The following is a 22,308-nucleotide window of genomic DNA, read 5'->3' as shown; positions in this document are numbered from 1 at the left end:
CTACCAATCTGCCTTTATCTCTATAGATTTTTCTATTCTGGACTTTCATACCAATGGAATCATGTAATACGTGGTCTTTTGTGTCTAGCTTCTTTCATTTAGGATAATGTTTCCAGGGTTCACCCAAGTTGTATTCGGTGTCAATATTTCATTCTGATACCCACTACAGGTAGGCTGTAGTAGGTACAGCTGAATACTAGTCCATTTCTTTTCCAAAATATGGAACAATTTCGTATTTTATGGCTGAATAATGTTCCATTGAATGGAAATACCACATTTTGTATGTACATTCATCGGTTGATGGACATTGGAGTTGTTTCTACCTTTTGGCTACTGAGAATAATGCTGCTATAAACATTCGTGTATAAGTTTTTATGTGGACATATGTTTAATCTCTCTTGAGTATACACGTAGGAGTGGAATTGCTCAATCCAATGGTAGCTTATGTTTAATTGTTTGAGAAATTTCCAGACGGTTTTCCAAAGTGGCTGCACCATTTTGCCTTCCTACTGGCAGGGTATGGGGTTCTGATTTCTCCACATCCCCTCTCATACTTGTTTAGTATCCAACTTTTTGATTCTAGTTCTCCTGGCGTGTGTGAAGTGGTGTCTCATTATGACGTTGGACCAGTCCCCCATTTTGCAGGTGGGAGACGGTGACAGGAGGAGCTGAGCAAACCAAAACACTTGAAAGTAGCAGGTAGGGACAGTGGCATGGTTCCCAGGGATCAGTCCACTGAGGGCAGGACCCTACCAGGAACGGAGTGGATAGGACATCGAGTCACTTCTCCCAGCAGAAATGGAAGGAGTTTAGGGCTCCAGTGGTGTACGCGAGTTTCCAGGCCAGACCTTAGAACCAGCAGGGAGTCAGAGCGGCTTAGGGAAATTGAGGCAGAAGCTCTGTCAAATGGATGGCAAACACCCAGCATAGAGACCACCCCTCCCTATTCCTGTTCCCATGGTAAACATCACGAATCGATCCCATTGTTCTTTCTTGTTAGCCCAGAAACAGGCTCAACACAATGTTCTAGACAGCTGTTCCCAGTGGAAAACGTTGGCATAAGACATGGCACTTACTCGTCATCCCTAGACTAGGCCCACCCTGGGAATAGGGAGGGGGAGGCCGTGCCTTAGGAAGCCCTCAGGGCTTAGGGCTAGAGTCGGGGGGACAGGACTAGTGCTGGAGCCCACCGTGGGTGGGGATGATGGCTAGTGGGCTCCCTGCTCCGGTCAGGCAGGCTCCGGATTTAGGCAGCAGAGCGGAGCAAGGGTGGGGGAAAAGGAGAGGCTGAAACAGACTGGCCTCTTAAATACCTACGGGTGAGCAGGAGGAGGCTGGTGATACGATACTCAGGACATGATGATTCTTTCGTGGGGCACTGCTGGACTTATGGGACCATCTGACCTAGAGAGAAATCTCAGTGTGTAGGAGGCGAGTGGTGGGCGTGGGTGTGTCAGCGGGCAGTAAGGGAAACCAGTCAGCACAGGAGCCCAATAGGCCCCAGGGCCAGGCATCTCGGGCATTGCAGGGCCCCAGACGGCAGACAGACTAGGACAAGCTCAGGTGCCCAGAGTCTGGCCACTGGGGGCAGCAGTGGGCCAAGCCGGCCAGGCACAGAGCTCGAGTGTCAGCTGGGCCAGTCTGGAAAGGGCAGGTGCCAGAAGTAAGTCTGGAGGGGGCCAGAGAATCAGAAGGAATCAGAGAAAGGGAACTGTGAGGCTGTGGCAAGCAGCCAATGACCAAAAAGACAGGTGCCCACAGCTGCACCAGGCGAGCAGGCCGGGGGCGACTTCTGGCCTCACATAGGGGTCTCAGGAGCCCAGCGTTGGCCTCACATAGGGGTCTCAGGAGCCCAGCGTTGGGGACAGCAGGCAACGGGGCGCACAGGCTCATGTATACACAGAACAGTGCCAATGCCTGAGAGAGACATGGGGCTAGTTTAGGGGAAAGAAAGTTCCAGCAGAGAGAAGGAAGCTTCACAAACATAAATGTCAGCAGCTATCAAACCACAAGCAGAAGCTGACCACTTCACTGGTCTCAATTCACAAAACAAATTTCTGGCCAGAAAATGTCAGATATGAGGCGTATTGTATGTTCAAAGCTGGCATCCTTGGGGCAACGGATGAGGAGTTGGGATCTACAGGTCTTTGGCTTGAAATGGCAAGTGGGGAAGGGATTTGGGGAGCAGCTACTGTATTTTCAGTATCATTTATCTCCACTTTGGGTGATCGGATATTGCACACAGTAATGTATTTGGTATAAGTTCTAATCCTTCAATAGTCCTCGTTGGACCTGAATACAATAAGCCTTTTATTTGCTATAATGCAGTCCTTCTTATCTGCAAAATAATGTCTCAAGAAGCAAAACTAGAGTCTAGAATTTATGCCTTTGTTTATTCATCTATCCAGCAAACACTCACTGAATTACTAGCCAGGAATCTTAGAGGAGACACCGACCTCCAATAAAAGGCATTAAAAAAAAAATCTATGCTCAAGTTCTGAACTAACTGAACAATAAGACAAAGAATAAGGCCGATGGAGGCCAAAATATCATAATTAGTACCGATCAGTTGAAAGATATAGCTTGGAGTTAGAGCAAATGGGTTTATTATCTGAATCTGCAAATTAGACAAATTGACCCAGTCACCGAGGTGCTGGACGCCCCCAGACCTCCTCCCCCCAAGGGCACGATGGTGCCAGCCAGTATCCGTGAGCAGCTGGCTCCCAAGAGGAAAAAGGAAGGAGCTAAGTCAAGCCAGGACGTCCAATTTATTCTTTCCAACACCGCTAATTAGATAAAGTCACATCTCCTGCCCAGGGTTAGGCAAGTTAGAGGAAGAAAGGGATGGTGACAGGAGTTATCCCAACACCCCCAACCTATATGAGGACACCTTCAGGAATAGGTAACAATTGTTAACCCACTGGACATTTCCAGGGATAGAAATAATAACATTAGGAATGGTTGGCTCTTATTGAGTAATTAACACTTGCTAGGCATTATTTCGAGCACTTTTATTTATGTGAAATAATGTAGTCTTCAAAACAATTTCACAGGGTACACACTTTTACTGTCCCCATTTTACAGATGAGGGACTGAGATGTAGAAAGGGTAAGGAACCCACGCGAGGACACACAGATTGAAGGAGGTGGAGCTGAGATATTTCACTGTAGGCAGTCTGACCCCAAAGTCTGCTCTTAGCCTCCACAACACAGGACACAGGTCTTGTCTCAGGATGGTGGGGAGATAATACGGGTCCATCAGTAGCTGTAACATAAGCTGGAGGAGAAGAGCTACAGGTATTCAGAGAAAGAAGAGATGCCATTGGTGGAATGGTCCAGGGGGTCTGTGTTATCCAAGGTAATTGGTTCTAAGAAAAACCTATTAGAACGGGGGCATTAAATAGTAAACAGTGCAAAAAACAGTTTGGGGCTTTGCCTTGAAAAATCAAATGAAAAATTATGAATAAAATGATCTTATCTTTGATTTAACACACTTTAGGTTATAAGTACAACTTTTCACTAATTTTTAGGATGAATGAAAACTGAATCCAGGGTGGATTCAAGAATTTTTGCATATGTCAGACAAAACTGTATGACCACAGAAAACAACCTTCTTCACTTTTGGACTTTCGTGGACTTATCCAAAGGGTGGCCGTTTTCCTACACATGTTTGAAGGCTTTATTAATTTTCCAAAGGCCTCTCCTGTTTGGCGTTTACATCATTGTTTTCTAAAGCCCCTTCAGAGTTATCATCCTCTTTGATATTCTCTTCTTCATTTGTTATGTGTGGATGACTTAGCGTGAGATTAGACAGTTCTCCAACGTCACTTTCATCGACTTCATGAAATTTGCATCTTTCCCAAGAGTCCTCACTTAGCTTTGCGATCGATTGCGCGTGTTCCCAGCAGCTCCCATCAGGGAAAGACCGAAAGGCAACAGCTGGGCAAAACAAGTGCTGGTGTTAACTGGGGTCAAGTAGCACTACTTTTCTTAGTCACTGTCTGCAAGAGATGACACCTTTATTTCCCCATGCACCACGAACCTGTGCGGCACAGATATAAACACACAGGTGACACGGATCCCCTATATATGGGAAGGCCTTAGAGAGGAGATGGCATTTGTGCTGTGCCTTAGGGAGCAAAGGATTTGGACGTGCAGAGACCAGCAAGCAGGACCTCCCCTTCAGAGGGCACAGCTTCAGCTTCAGCAGAGGTGGTTAAATACAGCGTGTGTATCAGGAGCTGTAAGTAGATTCGAAGGCGAGGGTAGGAGAATGGTGAAGACGAGTTGGGAAAGTCAGGTTTGGAGCCAGATCATGGAGGACTTAGAAGAATGGACTTTATTTCACAGGCAATGAGGAGCAACAGATGGCTTTGGATCCAGAGCTCAGAATGGAGTTTGGCATGTATTAGAAGTTCCAAAAAAAAAAAAAAAAAGTTGAAAAAAGCTGATATTAGGGATGATAGCCACTGGATTGCAGCACGCACCGGTTTCACAAAACCCAGATGTCAAAATTACGTGTGCGCAAACCCTAGCGCGTCACTGGCTTTCTAAATGTTTGATAGAAAGAGAAGACTGTTTATCCCCTTTGGAGTTTCTTGTGCTGGCATTTGAGTTCCACACTGGAAATTGTTCTTTTTAGAAGCGACATTGCTACGTGTATTGCAGATAGAGGAGGTATGTTTGCAACTTAGACTTAAATTGAATTCAGCCACTGTCTATTCCAATGTGCTTTTTGAGGCTGTTACTATAATGCGTGAACATCTGACCTCTCTGGCTACGTGGACAAGGAACACAGCATGTGAGACTCGCTTCCAGATCTAATGGAAACCATTTGTATTCCTGATTTCAGTTCCTACTGATCTGTCACTAACAGCACCCACCTAGAAACTCCGAGTTGGGTCGAATTCTTGTGTACATGCGTGTACACGTGGATGGCCGCAGGCACGTTAAAGAATCGAGCACAGCCGATATCCTCAGGGGCTAGCAAAGTCCTGCTGGGGAAAAACAAGAGCTTCCAGAACTCTCCATGACGGACAGACGTACACAACTGCTAAACCGCACTGGGGACTTACCAAGGGAGTCACAGATGACGTTTGGATTTTTCTGTCCCTAATTGTGATGAGGAAAGACCTGCAGACTCTTTCTCTTTCAGTAACAAACCCAAAGGTGTGCCAGCAAACAGAAAAAGATAGAATATGAAATAAGCAATAGGCAAATGTGAATACCTTTTATGGTGACTTTTCAGGTGGGGAAGAGGAGATGAAAAACAATGAAGGCTAATTAGTTTACATGAGTCAAAATTGTATCTGGCTTCTTTTTCTTTTCTTTTTTTTTTTCCTTCCCGAGCTCTTAAGTGTTTGGAAGCAGATTATTCCAATTTCACCCCTGTTTTTCAAAAATTAATAAGGGCCGTACATTACTGTAACATTCTGCCTGCTTCATAGACTATATTAGTGAAGGTTTTAATTACTGAAATTATACAGCCATAAAATGATGATTTAATGAAAGCAATCATATCATTTGCATTCTGGGCCTGCCTGCCTACAGACACTGCAAGAAGGGCTAAATTACATTGAAGTGCAGACAAATAATTACCAGCATTGTCACTCTGCCTGAGGACCCTGGGCTCCAGTGATTTCAAGTTGCAAGTAAATACCTGTTCGAGGGACAAGAAAACCAGCCTCGTGTGAGAGGAAGGATTAGAGATGACAACGGAGGCCTAAAATCCCTTTTCTTTCCCAATTCCCAGAGCTTGTCTTTCCTGGAGGGAGGAATCCGTGATGTCCTTACCTCAGATAAGGCGAAATTAATTGGTATGCTCTTTTGTTGAAGAGGGTTTTGCAGTGGTTAAAATAATTAGTGTCGAGTCTAGAAGTGATGGCCTAGGTATAAAAGAAAAGATTATTACTGTCATTTCCCCCCTACAAGTGACAGGACCACAGGTGGGCACGTGTCATTGTGTACAGAGGAGGGTTGTGCCCATCCGCTTGCAAAGCCAGATTCCAAGTGTGGGCAGGTGGAGCTAGACCTGTCTCCCGACCCTTGTCCTCCTGGGTTATCTCCACAAAAGAGGGGGTGACACGTGACCAACACTGACGAGTCCACTAAGGGACCATTTGGAATTATTTCAGGTGTCGTAGTGGCAGCCAGTGGGAAGGGTCAGGGCCGGATTGGTTTATTTGCTTAGCTTTATACCACCTCTCAGGTGTAAATTCTGGTTTTCCAAGTTCAATTCTGCAAAGTCTCTTACTATGCCCTCCTAAGAAAATGTCCCCACTCTGTGTACCCTAGGGCCCGTCCTTTGAGGTACCCATGATGCCAGGACTTCAGAGATGAGGGGTACACTCAAGCCTTTGTTTCTTTTCTACTGATTAAGTCAACTGATGTTCATTGTGGGCCTACTGTGTGTAGGCTCTGTTGGGCTAGCATAGGGTACAGGGGTGACATTGCCCCCACCCTATAATCATGCTTGGGATGCAAGGTACACATCACTTGTACACTGAGAAAGTGTTACAGTGACTTAATCACAGAGGGGGGAAAACCACATTTAGATGAGCTGAGTAAAGGATTCTTGAGAAAGTCTGCGTTGAAGGACAGGGAGGAGATGGAGGTCAGAGGTGATGATTATTAAGCTGGGACCATCGTCTGTGCTTTGAAGATGTGAAACGGAGGCTTAGAGAGATTGCTAAGGATTACGTGGCGCGAGCCTGGCACAGCCAGGACTAGCGCTCATGGGTCTGATCCCGCATCTCTGCTCTTCCTTCTCCCCCGAGATGGGCTGGCCGACTGGAGAGAGCCAATGAAGCCATCCTCCTTAGCTCTCATGTTTCAGGGATCAACTGCGTCCAGAGAAGTGAAGTGACTTGGCCAAAGTCAGCCAGGGACAGAACCAGGGCTGACCTCTGGCAAGAGGATGGGCCGTGAGTCCATTCTGCCGAGGCCTGATTGTATGTGGGAGGGAGACTGCAGGGCTCCTCCTGCAAGATTCTGGGATCTTGGTGATCTCAGCCCTGGGCTCGAGGGAGGAGGCGCGTGGGCAGTGAGAGGCCTGCTCCTTGTTTTGCTCCCTGGGGAATGCAGGGCGCTGCCCAGGCAATGATTAGAAAATGAGGAGGGGGGCACTGCAAAGAGAGACGTGATATTTGTGTCCTGCAGCCTTGGGAGAGATCAATAGACACCGCTCACCAGGGCTTTGGGCTGCCTTGCTGTCAGTCTGGGAGGTCAGCTGAGCTGGGGGTGGAGCTCCTTGGCACTAAGTAGGTCCGAAGTGCCATGAGTGGTTAGAGACCCAGTGACCTGGAGGCTTCTGCCACCAAACAAGTTACCTAGGTCCATTCGTAAGGGCCATAGGTGTAGGGTCCCAGCTGGGCCTGCACCGTACCCATCACTGGGGCCTGCAGAGCAAAGTGGAGAGACAGGACAGTCATAAATCTGCTTATGGAACTGAGCTGTTCCTGGAGAGGAATCCTAAGAGGCAGTTAGCCCAACGTGGGCTGCTGCTTGGAAGGGAGGGACATTCTGGAAAGAAATCATATCACTGAGCGTTTACTCTCGGCCACACGCTGTTCTGAGCATGTGTCCCACCAACCCTCCGAAGTAGGAAGTATCAAATCTCCATTTACCAGATAAGAAAACAGAGACACAGAGTATCAGTAACTTGAGTAAGAACACGGAGTGAATGGCAGAGCCAGACTTCCAACCGAGAGCCTGTTTGGTTAACAACTAGACTCCACTGCTCTCAAGCATGCACTGTGGCTGTCACCTGGACGTGTCCCCAGCCAGGTCTGCAGAGACTTAAATCTGAGTCCACTGGGGGAGCCAGGAGAGTAGAAGCTGCAGATGAAGACTGAAGATTGTTTCCTTAGACATTTCCTAGACTCTGGGGTGGAGATCAGTGGCTTAAGTACCTACATCACGACCTGCCCCGAAGAGGGAGAGAGTACAATATAAACCAGTCCTAGGAATTAATAATAGAAAATGAGGGTAGACATTCCAAAACAAACAACAGGAAACCACAGGATAAATGCAACTCTTGTTCCTATGGGGCTGAAGTTAAAATGAGGACAGTCCATCACTAAGAAAACAAACCAGTACGCGAATTGTTTATGGGTTTATTCACCTCCTACTTTGAATGCCTCCCTGGGGAAGCCATGTAAGAGAGCAAATGATTTGAAAGCAGAGATGGGCCTTGTTCCATGACCTCGGGCAATCCACGTCCCCTCGCAGGTCTCACCTGGGTGATAGATGGCGTCCGTTTCTCTGTGCTGTGTTCTATGAAACACCAGTGCCCCATAAGATACTCACCGCTTACATGTAAGAAAAGTTCTATGATTGAGTAAGTCTGGGAAAAGCTGCATACTGCAGTACCCTTTGGAGTATACACAGGACCTATCATATATTACGGCACAGCTTCCCGGCATTTTTTACATCATTGCACGTATAGAAAATGATGATACTCTAGTCCTATGGCTCACTGGAGTAAACAGGCCAGGATTACATTTACATAGATTACATTTTTCTTTATCGTATATGCTGGTGATTAGAAAATAAAATACAAAGCCTCGCTTTTCAAAAACAACCTCTAATGAGAAATTTGAGCTTGCTTTCACGAACTCGCTTTTTAATATCAGGTTTTATATTTGAAATGGCAGCATATAAATCTTAATCAAGGTTTTAATAGGTACCCTTGGAACACATATGTTGTAGCAAATGGCAGAATAATATCTCTTATTCCTCAGCTGGCAGAAATTTCCCTCTCACCATTAGTCAGAATTTATATAATTTGATCTCTTTAAATTGTTCTTTAAGGGTAAGATGATTCTTTAAATCCAGCAGCCTTTTCTTTTCTGTCACTGACAAATATAATATCTTATGATGATTTGAATGGATTGAGAATGCAATCACATTTGGTCATATTGAGTTTTTCTAAATAATAATGAAACTTTTCCTGAAGCCTACACAGGTGCTTCTCTATTGGTCTTTAATCATTTTTTAGGATTCATGTTGGTCCTGATCAATATCACTGGTAAATCACATTACCCCCATTTATCCAAAGTTAGATTTTTGCTTTGATTTTATAAAGTTTGTCCACACATATTTATCTGTTTTCATGTCATTTTTAATTAATTTCTGTCAGGTGCTCAAAAATTGTTAGTTAAATAAACCATTTAAAAAGTCATTAACTGTTCTTTAGCATATCTCCACAGTGTGAATGATTTACAAATTAATTTTTAATTCTTCCTTTTGTTCATAAATTCCTGACACAATTTTTTTCCCTGGTCGGCCAATGCATGTCAGTGTGAAACATCAGAAATGGGTATTATGATACCATTTATTTCGATAAAGCTGAAAATAGATGGGACTGTGCAGCTCGAATTTCATTAGATTCACCATTTTTATGGTATCGTTCAATATAAAATTCAGATCTATAGGTGGACGTGCTCATCTGAGGGCTTCTCTGTGGATGAAAGATGGTATTAGTTGCGTCTCATTATTTTCAGAATAAAGTCTTGAGGTACAACCTTCACTGCTTCCTGTCTTTGCAGCTATACCATGAGCACACAGACTTATGCACTTTCAATATTTGTTTCAATGCTTCCATTTGTCACTTTGCCTATTTCATCACCTGGGCTTTGTTTAGGTACTTCTTTGCAAAACAGATAAGGTTCTTACAAGCCTTGTTCTTCAGGGATTCTAACCAATGCAGTTACTCAACACGGTTACTAACATCTGTGGATTCATCAACCTGCCATGGAGACCTTTTGATTCAGGAATTGGCCTGTTGCCCTCTGAAACGCTACAATGCACCTACTAATAGCAGTATTCAAAAGTGGTCCCTTTTCTATTCCCTTTGCTTAATGGGTCCCAAACACAGGGCTGACGATTTCTAGGCAGCCAGGTAACGTGAGCCATGATGCAATCGTATGAGGCATTTTGGCCTTTAGTTATTAATCGCCTGACTTTAATTCTAGCTCCTTCAGTTTGATCTGATAAGTTGTAACTGATTTTTCAGTTATTTGTTTCTTATTTTGCACTTGGTGTTACTTAGAACATTAGTTTCTAACCTGGTTAAGGTGGATGTTTTGAAATAACATGCTGACATAGTTTGCTTGGCACCATTCTTTCATTTTCTTTTCTTTTTTTTTTTTTTTACCAGCTTAACCATTTTAAGTGTACAGCCAGTAGCGTTAAGTCTATTCACATTGTTGTGTAACCAATCTCTAGAACTTTTTCTTCTTGTGAAACTGAAACTCCGTACCCATTAAACAACTCCTCGTTTTCCTTACTCAGGCCCTGCCAACCACCATTCTACTTTCTGTCTCTAGGATTTTGACCACTCTAGGGATCTCATATAAGTGGAATCAAACAATATTCGTCTTTTTGTAGCTGGATTATTTCACTTTACCATGACGTCCTCAAGGTCCTTCCATGTTGTAGCATGTGTCAGAATTCCCTCCCTTTTAAGACTGAATGATACTCCATTGTATACAAGGTTGGACAATCAAGTTTGCCAACTCATCCTAGAAAAAGTGCTACGTACCTCATTGCTGAATATCACTACAATCACCTTCGAAGTACACCCCTTGGGAAGCTGTGCACCGACACCAGCGCCTAGTCCACCCTTCAAAGTAATTTTGGAACTCTTTTTCTGGAACGGCCATCAGAGCTGTCCTCGTATTACCCTTGATGTCCTGAATGTCATCAAAATGTCTTCCTTTCAATATTTCCTTTGTCTTTGGGTAAAAAAAGAAGTCACTATGGGCCAGATCAGGTAATTAAGGAGGGTGTTCCAATACAGTTATTTGTTTACTGGCTAAAAACTCCCTCACAGACCACTGTGTGAGCCGGTGCATTGTCGTGATGCAAGAGCCATGAATTGTTGGGGAAAAGTTCAGGTCGTCTAACTTTTTCATGCAGCCTTTTCAGCACTTCCAAATAGTAAACTTGGTTAACTGTTTGTCCAGTTGGTACAAATTCACAGTGAATAATCCCTCTGATATCAAAAAAGGTTAGCAACATCGTTGCAATAAGTTCAAACTTAATTGTCAGACCTCATATACTCTCTTATCAAATTTCAAGTATATAATTCAGTGTTATTAACTATACTCACTGGGCTGTACATTAGATCCTCAGAACTTATTCCTTTTATAACTTAGCCAACATCTCCCCATATCTCCGACACCCCAGCCCCTGGCAACCATCATCCTAGTCTCTGTTTCTATGAGCTTGACTTTTTTTAGATTCCACATATAAGTGACACGATACAGTATTTGTCTTTCTCTGCATAACTTATTTTACTTAACATAATGCCCTCCAGGTTCATACATGTTCTTGCAAATTCCAGGACTTCCTTCTTTTTTATGGTTGAATAATATTCTATTTATACCATTTATATTCTATTTTCTTTATTCATTTATCTACTGACAAACATGTTGTGTCTGTGTCTTGGCTATTGTGAATAATGTTGCAATGAACATGGGAGTGCAGATATTTCTTTGAGATACTGATTTCACTTCCCTCAGATATATTCCTAGAAGTGGGATTGCTGGATTATATAGCAGTTCTGTTGTAATTTTTTGAGGAAACTCCATACTGTTTTTCTAATGACCGTATCAATTTACATTCCCACCCACAGTGCACAAGGGTTCCCTTTTCTCCACATCTTCCCCAACACTTAGTATCTCTTGCCTTTTTGATAACAGCCATCTTTACAGGTAGGCGTGAGGTGATAAATCACAGTGATTTTGATTTGCATTTCCCTGATGAGTAGTGATGTTGAGCATCTTTTCATGTACTTGTTGGCCATTTGTATATCTTCTTTGGAAAGAATTGTCTATTCAGGTCCTTTGCCCATTTTAAAATGGGATTATTTGGGTTTTTTTTTTGTTACTATTTGTTATTTGTGTTAGGTGTATGAGTACCTTATATATTTTAGATATTAATCCCTTATCAGGTATGTGGTTTGCAAATATTTTTTTCTCCTTCTGCAGGTTGCCTTCTCGTTTTGTTGGTGGTTTCCCTTGCTGTGCAGAAGCTTTTTAGTTCAATGTAGTCCCATTTGTTTATTTTTGCTGTTGTGACTTGCGCTCCTTTGCAATCCTTCCACAGAGGCGGGCAGGATAGTTTTCTAGCTGCCCAACTTCAAAGTAGCGAGTCTACCCTGATTTCCATAACGTAGACAAGAAACACCCACTCATTACTCTAGAGTCTCAGCACAGCCTGGTCCCCAGACCTGTGGACTTGCATAGATTACACGGTGTGTGTGCTCCCCCACCAGTTTCCCCACCAGAATCACGCTTTTTTCTCTCCGTGTTCATGTTGTTGAAAAAAGACTTACAATGAACATCAAGGATAGCCCCAAAAGGCAAAAAAAAGGGCGGGGGGGGCTCAAAATCTGGCAAGTAGCGTGAGAGATGTGTGACACAGGAGGAGGGGAGGGGGTGTCCCAGGACCATCCCTAATATTTTCAAGGCTCAAGGCAAGAGTACAATAGAGCTCCATGCACCAGATGTCTAAATATATGAAAGTTCGGAATCCAGCCAAACCATTAAGTGAAGTACGTTCTAACTTCCTTCCGTGAAAAATATACCTTCATCATAGCCTGTAGGCCAGATTTGGATTTTAAACTCTTGAACCCCTTGGAGGTCGGTGCTAGGAGAACGGGAAGAGCTGGCCCCTGGCCCCCAGACCCTGGCCTATATTCTGCCCCCTTCTCTTTTCATTTCTGACTGCAAGGGGCCTTGTGTGCTAGTGTATTCACATGTATGTGCACACACATGAGGGTGCCCTGTGAACCATGCAAGCTCTGTCCACACCCTCTGTACACAGCTGTCTGCCCTTCCGGCAGCTCAGATCTGGGGAGGCCCCGTAAGTGGGCTGACCTGGGCAAGTGATTCTAGGGTCCTAGGTGCTGAACATGTGATCAAGGTGGCAGTGATGACAGCACGGGCTTTGGGTGGGCTCCCTGTCCCATGGAGCGTGGTACGGTTGGAGGACAGCCAGAGGGGGCACCTCTAGATAGTCCAGATCCTCCTGTGACCTTCATTCCCTCGCAGCTTAATTCCTTCCTTAGAGCCGTCATCTGAGATGAGGGCCTTGTTCACTCCCGCATTCTGCCAGGGAGGTTGTCTGTTCCCAACGAGTGCATCCAAACGCCACCAAGGTTGACAATGTGGTGTTGAATCCCTAACACTGAATATTCTGGGAAAAGAGAAATGCGTGCAACAGCAGGGCAGGCTTGGGAGTCTGACTTCTGGGTGTTTCTACCATGAATCTCCTTGAGACCTTCTTCTCTGAGTGAAGTCCTGGCTCTCGGAAGCACCGTGAGGACAAACTGGGTAGTGGGCAAACGTATCGCAGAGGATTGAAAAGGCTGAAATAGCCCATGATGGCTGGAGAGAGACGACACAGTGAAAGCACAGAGATGGAACACAGTGTGATGGAGAGATCTCTCTCTCAGGGTTATTTTCGTGCTGTCATCTACCATAGGCTAGAGGGAGGGAGAATGATTTTCCGCAACAGCTGCACTTAAAAGAGAAAATACACTCTCCCTTTATAGGAAAAAGATTATTACAGAAGGCCTCTAAGGTTGCTGCTCCAGCATCCATTTTCGTGTTTCTTCTCCCTGACAGCATCCAGGTTTTCATTTATCCACTCCCCCATCCTATGTGTTAGAGGCTGAAATGTGTCCCCCTAAAATTCACATGTTGAAGTACTAACCCCCAGTACTCTCAAAATGTGACCTAATTTGGAGATAGGGTCATTGAAGGTATCATCAGTTAGGATGGGGTCACACTGGGGTAACATGGGCCCCTCGTCCAGCGTGACTGGTGTCCTTATAAAAAGGGGCAATTTGGACATGGAGACAGATGGGTGTAGAGGGAAGGCGATGTGAAGAGATACAGGGAGAAGACAGCATTCTATAAACCAAGGAGAGAGGCCTGGAACAGATTCTTGCCCCAGAGCCTCAGAAGGAACCCACCCTGCTGACACCTTGATTTCAGACTTCCAGCCTCCAGAACTGGAGATGATAATTTTCTGCTGTGTAAGCCACCTACTTTGGGTACTGTGTTACAGCAGCTCTAGCAAACTAATATGCTATGGTATGCTCAGGGCACAGCTGACCCACGCCTGTTCCCAAGGATGAGTCCTGTCTGACTTTCATCCAGCAGCACACTCTCTCCCCTGCTCACCTTTCAGTTCCAGCCACGTAAGCGTTCTAGACAGTATATGGTGTGTAGACGAGATGCTTGGAGTGATGGCAGGCTTTTTGCCACCATGAGGAAGTCAGCTTTGGAAAGACAAAGTGGGGCCATGAAAGAAACTGGGTCCATGTCCTTGGATAGTCTTACATCTGTTCAGGTTAAGTTTTGCCACCCAGGTAGTTGCCTCAAACTTTGGGGAAAAACACACTGTGGCTCTCAGAGCTTTTCGCCTTCTAGAATTATAGATAAAGGATTGTGGATCACTCTTCTGCTCCTCCCATCCTTAAATTCCTTCTAATCCAGCATCCTACATTAAGGTCATGTGTAACCAGTGCTAGATGTTGTGGTGCAGTCAGTGTGTTGTGAATGTACTTACCCTTTTGATCGGTGTTTACTTACAGAATTCACAAACGGGCCAATACATGTGCATTGAGCATCTGTGTTGAGAGCACATAGGTGGCCCCAGAGAAAGAACAAAGGGATTGTAAGGATGAACCATTAGTGTTTAAAAGGACCCCAGCAGATACAAGAGGCTACACAGCAATGAGTTGGGCAAATGAACCTATAATTCTTAAATCGTCCTCTCCCTCCTTCAGAAAGAAAGCCCGGGGTTAGGGCTGGGCTAATGGGGGCGGCGTGGGGGGCGAGTGAAGGGAGAAAGGAATCCCCAGGGCATGGGGGGCAGGAGGATGGGGTCCCTCAAATCCCTGGTTAGAGAATTTGGTCTTGATGCCACAGAAAAAGCAGTGTGGATTGCTCAGATGCTGCATCCAATCCTGTCGGAAGAGTTGAGGGAAAAACGTAGGGTTTGGAGTCACGCAGACCTCGGACCAGATTTTGGCTTTGTCACTTGCAGTGTGACCATGTGAGTCAGTTTTCTCAATTAAAAGTTATTTATCTTGCAAGAGTGTGGTGAGGAATACAGTCGATGACTGTATAGGAAGATGTCCCGTTCAGAGACTGCCGTGTAGTTGGTGTTAATTCCATGGAGCTCACAATTGTTATTTGCTGTTTCGTGGACGGCGTTAGCGTTCTTCACGTCCCTCCCTGGCCTGCCAGCCTTCCTTCCCTTCCTTACGGAGCTGGCCCGTTCCTCTCCCCCTGAAGGGTGCTTTGAGTACAGCAGTTACCAAAATATGGAAGTTGTATATGAGTGAAAAAAAGAGCTTCTGCCCTGATCTCAGCCCTGGTGTTTTATGGAAAGCACTTAGTAAGTACGAGAACCTGTCTGGTTCTTTGTAGAGGTTGCAGCTCTTATTATTAATTATTATTATTATTACTATTATTATTATTATTACTAGTACTACTAGTACTGCTACTACCACGACCATAAAAAGATCTCTGGAGCACTGACAGCATGTGGGGCCCAGCTCAAGACCTAGAACCAGACCCAGTCACTGCTCAATCCCGATAAGTAGATACCACCTTTTCCCGTCGACTTTCAGGACCGTGCCAGTGACAGGGGTGTGTTGGAGTAGAAGTCATTGCTCTTGGCATCTGAGTCACAGACTGTCACAAGAATCATGACCAGGCTTCTTAGGCACGGCTTTTTGCAAATTGTCCACATGGCAGCCACACAGATGTGTCGCTCAGATCTTCCACTGGAGGGAGCAAGATTGATGGCTGCCTCCAGTTGGCTCCACTGGCGTGGGGGCCTGGCTTCCCCCGGCACTGGTCCTCGAAAGACTGAGCAATGCGCCTACGGGGGCGGCCCATTCCTGCAGGATGGGGCTCCTGAGATGAGCCACTGTGGTCCAGAGACTCCCCATGAGCTCAGTAGACACTTTCTCAGAACGTGCTGAAGTCTGAGACCTTCCAACCGCATATCCTTCCTTCTCTCTCCCCTCCACAGGGGGCAGTGGGAGGGCTCTCCAGTCTTCTCCTGCTCCCTCCCCTTTATCCTTCTGACATTTTCCCCAGTAGAAATTTCTTGCCTTTGTTACTGGCTTCCCAGGGGGCCTGAACGAACATGGTTCTGCACAACTCTTTTTTTTGGTTTGTTTAATTTTTTTTTTTTAAGATTTTTTTTTGGGGGGGAAGGGGAACAGGACTTTATTGGGGGAACATTGTGTACTTCCAGCACTTTTTTCCAAATCAAGTTGTTGTCCTTTCAATCTTAGTTGTGGAGGGTGCCATTCAGCTTCAAGTTGTTGTCCTTTCAGTCTTAGTTGTGGAGGGTGCAGCTCAGCTCCAGGTCCAGTTGCCGTTGCTAGTTGCAGGGGGCATAGCCCACCATCCCTTGTAGGAGTCTAGGAGTCGAACCAGCAATCTTGTGGTTGAGAGGACGTGCTCCAACCAACTGAGCCATCCAGGAGCTCAGCGGCAGCTCAGCTCAAGGTGCGGCGTTCAATCTTAGTTGCAGGGGGCACAGCCCACCATCCCTTGCGGGACTCAAGGAGTTAAACCGGCAACCTTGTGGTTGAGAGCCCACTGGCCCATGTGGGAATCAAACCGGCAGCCTTCGGAGTTAGGAGCACGGAGCTCCAACTGCCTGAGCCACCGGGCCGGCCTGGACAACTCTTTAACTGTCCCATTGTTAAGGCAGAGACAAGGCCTGTGTGACCTCCAGGCCATTTTGGCCTTCCTCTGGGACATCACGCCTGTCCTCAAACTTGGGCTGATGGACCAGCACATCTTCACCCCACATGGGTTAGATAAGATTTTCCCTTTTGGCAAAAGTTCCCACTTGGCGGTTGTTTATCTTGCTGACTATTCCTGGCTGGTTTTGCTCCAAAACAAACACCAGCCTAGATCAAAGATGAACACATCTAGAGTTGGCAGCCAAAAGCAGCTACCATCCAAATCGGCACCTCAGCTCCACTCATTGCTTTAAACAGGAAAATGAACCTTCTGGTCCCGCAAATCACACCTGGTCATGGAGAGATAACGGCACACTATATGCTTTTAGAGAAGCCGCCCTTTAAAAGAGGTGTGCGTGTTTCGTGGCATTTAAGCCAAAATTTGAATGTCAAAGGGAGTGTATGTGTGGCACTGTATCATAAATAATATGACAGATTCTTTCTTACCACCCCTAAGATACCAAAGAGAGGAAAAGAAATAACATGGGTCTCTGGCCAGGTCGCTTCGCCACATTTCTATATCACTATGTGGTGAGAAAATTGTGAAGGGGCTGCATCGAGGGTACCAACGTAGACAGAAAGCCCCCACCAATCTCCAACACACTTCCCCGTGGCATATCTGTGTAGCGAGGACACAGGAGCATCCACAAAATGGCACCTGCCTCTCTGAGACTAGCAGATCAACCCTCAGAATTGTCCTGTTCCTAGAATCGAGAAGGTTAGCGATGTAGAGGGGGCTGGAATGTGAGCTTGCGCCTGCTTCTCACCTCCCCTGTGAAGTTCTCGTCTGAGTGACCCTGGGCTGGGTCACCTCTCCCATTGACCTTGGCAGATTTCCAGCCTCGTGTCCCGGTGGCTCCCTCCCACCTAGCTCCTGTATCTCGGTGGCCATTTAGAGTCTACCCTGCTTTTGCCCTTCACTTGTACCCATGACCCTCTTCCTTTCTGCTCTGTGGTCTTCACTGCTGTGTCCAATATTGGAATGAAACTCCCTCTCAAAGTGTAGCAATGACTTTCTTGTTGAACCCAGTGGTTCCTCTTAGAATCTGTCGTCCCTGGTCTGCCTGCAGCATCTGACGTCCTGGTCACCACTCCTTGGCCCCCGCTCCTCCCAAGACCTCCCTGGCCCTGCCCTTTCTCAGGCTCTTCTGCCTCCTGGATTCCTTTCCTCCTCTCTCCCACTTGGTTGACCTTCAAGGAAAGATTTTCATCTCTCTTCTTTCTCAAACTTACCTCTGTGTGGGCACCTTCTTCCAGCTGCTTGCCAACGACTTGTAAATACTGAAAGCAAGAACAGCTCACATTTACTCAGGACCTACTGTGTGCTAACACATCTGTTCTTTTGTGGGTTGGGAGAAAAAGCATTACTTTAAGAGGTTGGCACAGAGTCCCTCTCCGAAAGAAAACAGTGTTGTTTTAGGAATTCAACTCCGAGGGGGTGTTCGGCAGGAGAACAAGCCTCTGGGTTTGGCAGGAGAAGGCTGACGGGGGAACGTCTTAGAGGTGAGATAGCTCCAAGGAGGGAGGCTTGGCTACTAGTACCCAGTTCCCCATATTCCTCTAATTTCTTTTTAAAAAGTCTCTCAGTGCTCACTGGCACATGACTTCCCAGAATAAAGTCTGCCAGTCCTTGCTTTCTTTGCAACCAGCTCTGACCTGTTTCCTCCGTTCTGGCCAGTGGTACAGAGTGGAAGTGTAAGGGCATCTTGTGGGACACCGCCTCCCCGGGAAGAGGGGTCTCTTACCCGCCTCTCTTTCTAATAGCCAATTGTACCCTGTAGAGACGTTGGGAACGAGGCCACCCACGGCAGAGCAGGAAGACAGAAGGAGCCTGGGCCATAGTAGCCCTGGACTCACAGCAGGCTCATGACCTTGGCATTGTCGGGTGAGAGAGAAATAAGCTTCCATCTTGACTCCAGCTGCTGTTATTTTGGGTGTCTGTCACTGCCTCCAGGGACATGACATGTTATGACAGATGGGGCTGAAGCAGCTTTTTAAGAACAAGATGTCCTGAAGTTTTCTGCCAGGCACGAGTGCAGTGTCAACCCCCCAACATCTGCCACCATCATGACCCTTCAAATCTTCGGTAATGTGGATGATACACTGCTTTTGTGTGAGTGGTTTGGGAGAAAAATCAAGGAAAGGGGGGTGTGTTCCACCTCCCAAGTCAGAGAGAAGGTACCAGCTCCAACAAAAGCCTAGAGTGAGATCAGTGTTCAAAGAATAGCATGAGAAATGGCCATACAGACGTTAAGCCTTGGGCATCCTAGAAATGTCGGGGCCGGGGTGGGGGGTGGCGCACAGGAATGACTGTGGGATGTGGGAACCTGTTTCTACTGAGTCACAAATGTGACTCCTTTGCTCATTCGCATTAGACTTAGATCTAATTGCTTTTCATTCCCCGAATTGTCACCTCATGTAGAGATTCAGACCGCGTCTCTAAGCTTGTCTGTCTCTGTCCAGCCCCTTATATATTGCTACGAGATTTGCCTTTCTAGAACCTGAATTGCATCGTGAACGCTCATTCATCCGTTCAGGACTCTAAATGCTTCCTGTTGCCCACAGGCCAAGCACCAGGTGTTGTTGAAACCACACCTGCCTCACCTGGGAAGGTCCTCTCCCTTCCCCAACCAGGTCGCCATCTCCATGCCTGGAATCTCCTTCTTTCCACTTATTCAGGTCAAAAACCTGGCGGTCTTCCTTGAGTGGTTTCTTTCTCTTACACCCCGAGCTATATAGTTGGCTACAGTCAACCTGCTGGGACTGCCTTAAAAACACACGCCGTGGCCACCATGTCACGCCTGCAGAGCTGCCATGCGGGTCCTCGTCATCACGATCCCTTGCCTTGGTTAGCGCATCTCTTTTTTTTTTTTAATTATTATTATTATTATTTTTTATTGGGGAATATTGGGGAACTGTATGTTTTTCCAGGACCCATCAACTCCAAGTCAAGTCGTTGTCCTTCAGTCTAGTTGTGGAGGGCGCAGCTCAGCTCCAAGTCCAGTCGCTGTTTTCAATCTTCGTTGCAGGGGGCGCAGCCCACCATCCCATGTGGGAATCGAACCGGCAACCTTGTTGTTAAGAGCTCGCGCTCTAACCAACTGAGCTGTCCCCCGGTTATCGCATCTTTCTTAATTGGCGTCCCTGCTTCCTCCCTAGGCTAACTGAGTAGCCGGGGTGAGCTGCTAAATCTCTTCCCATGTCAATCAGAATAAAAGGTAAAGAAAGTCGGTGCTCCCTCTTAGCTGCTGAGTGGGCTTTATTTACCACCACCTCCCCTCGCCCTCTGCCCTGGACTCACCAGGCTCTTCCATGCCCTTCTGTCCCCCAGTATTCCCCTCCGCTGGCCCCACCTGGCCTGCTCAGGTCTGCTCCAGTTCTTCATTCTGTTGGGTCCCTGCTTCCACTCTCTTTCTAATCATCCCAATATGTCAAGGACAAGGTCAGGTGCCTCCCGCACCAGGTAGCCTTCTCCGCCCATTTCACCCCACACTGACATCTCCCTTCTCGGATCCTTTGTACTGGTAATTCTGGATAGAGCAGTAGCTCTGATGGGGGAAGGACTCGCCACATGTGGAATTTCTCAGAGAGGAATTCCTTCCATGTCTTTCCCCTAAACCTTGTGATTCCCGTAAGAAGAGGGACAGTACAGGCAGCCACTGCAGAGAAAGCAACTCAGATGGGCAACCCAAAAGGACAGTTCTAGCATCTCAGAGGGCCCAAGAGTGAGGCTTGCAAGGCAAGCCCCAGGGAATGAAGGGCAGCCCTGCCTGGTGAAGCCACAGCCACAGTTGTCTGGGAGAGAGAGACACAGAACCCGCCTTGCAGGAAAGACTCAAGCCGGGAGGTGACTCAGCCGGGTGAGGGTGGGGACAATGGCAACCCTGGCTTTCCAGGTTCACATGGTGATGACCTGTCACTGAGATGACACCCCCGCCCCCAATTCTCAGGGTCCGTGTGCAGCATCCATGCTTGGTGTTTGCTCTAAGGACGATAGAGTATCATTTGTTGATCAAATACACTCATATAACTTATATGCAGGAGTATTTTTGGAAGGAATGCCGCATTTGGAAGAACAGTGTCTTGTTAACCCTCAAAAATATTCGAGGGAGACCAATCCCATAGAAAGGGGGTCTTTCCTGGGGATGGATGGCAGCCTATAGGTTATGCACAAACAGGGCCACACGCAATAGCCTTCAGTTTCTCCCATTGTTTCGCGTACACTGGTCGTTCCAAGCAGGGCGGCCATTCTGTGAATGACCAGGACCATATCATGCTGCACTTTCTCCTCCAAAATGCCGAGTTCTAAGCACGTAGTAGATTCTGGATAAATTTTTGATTGCCCCGTCAATAAATAAAGGGTAAACGTCTTCCTATTTCTATGTGAGGGATGTATGAGAACAGATCTGACACCTGGCTGTTTTCTGGGAATTCAGCATTTGGCATCCTCTTATGTATTCCATCCCCACAAAACAGCGCTGCACGTAAAGGGAGAAAACAGCTTCCATGGGGTGGCAGGGCCGGAAATTATTCCAGGAGAGTGTTAATCGGCTTGTGACAGGGCTGGCTTGGGCTGCAGAGGGCAAGCTCGTGCGCTTACTGGCAGCTCTGGCGAGTTCAGGCCCACGTGGATGAACAAAGCCCGGGGGCCGCCTATGACGGCCATTCCAGGGGGTCTGCCCACCCCCCCACCCCCAGAGTGCGCCTGAGTCCTCAGCACCAACAGGGACCCGATCCCAGCCCACGTCTGCTGATGGAAGATGTCCTTTGGAGAAAGACAAGCGCTCTCTTTCTCTCTCTCTCTCTCTCTCTCTCTCTCTGTCTCTGCCAGAATCTTTTGGGCAGTGGTAAGAATAGCCATTCTCCTCCCTTCCACCAAAGGCCCAGAGTGAGGCAAGGGGCTGTTTGCAGCTCTTGCCACGTAAATTGTGGGGCTCTCCAAGGACCACGTGGCCCATCATCCAACCAATTATGGAGTCACAGGAGCTATTCCAGCAGTTGGGATGCCGGGATGATATGGAGAGAGACACTGAAAACTCCCTTTAACCACCTCCCAGGACTACCGAGAGCCTGCTTTGCTCCCAACCAAACCGTATCCATCCCGGAAGCTTGCGTGAAACATTTCACCCCAGAACGAGGCAAGCACATTGTATTAGGTGATCTCCAGAATCCCTCACAGCTCCCAGAAGATGTGGTTCTAAATTCAGGGCTTAACCAGCCAATAATGCAGACCCTCTGCTTGTTTTCCTCTGCTGCTTGCATTTGCTGTTTCATCTTGTTTATTATCCCTGCCTGTGGGACTAAAAGTAAAGAGAAATGCAAATCCATCATTTTTGCAGTTTGTGGGCAGCTCAAACTCACCTGTGCTTTGCAGCTCTTGGAAAGAAGTTTGTTGGGGAAGAGAGATGGGGGAGATAGCAGTGTGATGGGATAAGCAGAGGTGAAGGTCCTTGAAAGCCCAGGCAGCGTGGGACGTGTTACAATGGATGAACCTACGATGACACATTGTATGTTACATTAGGG

At 46.7% G+C, this 22,308-nt stretch overlaps 1 protein-coding gene across 1 annotated transcript in view; it reads left to right on the top strand.

Moving 5' to 3' along the window:
- The window catches only part of SUSD4 (sushi domain containing 4), a 154,122-nt gene that overhangs the window by 2,281 nt on the left and 129,533 nt on the right, over positions 1-22,308 (top strand). The window lies entirely within an intron of this gene.

Source organism: Rhinolophus ferrumequinum, chromosome 27 (assembly GCF_004115265.2).
Source record: "Rhinolophus ferrumequinum isolate MPI-CBG mRhiFer1 chromosome 27, mRhiFer1_v1.p, whole genome shotgun sequence".
Taxonomy (NCBI): Eukaryota; Metazoa; Chordata; class Mammalia; order Chiroptera; family Rhinolophidae; genus Rhinolophus; species Rhinolophus ferrumequinum.
The sequence above is the reverse complement of the archived record's forward strand: the minus strand, read 5'-3'. Positions and strand labels throughout refer to the sequence as shown.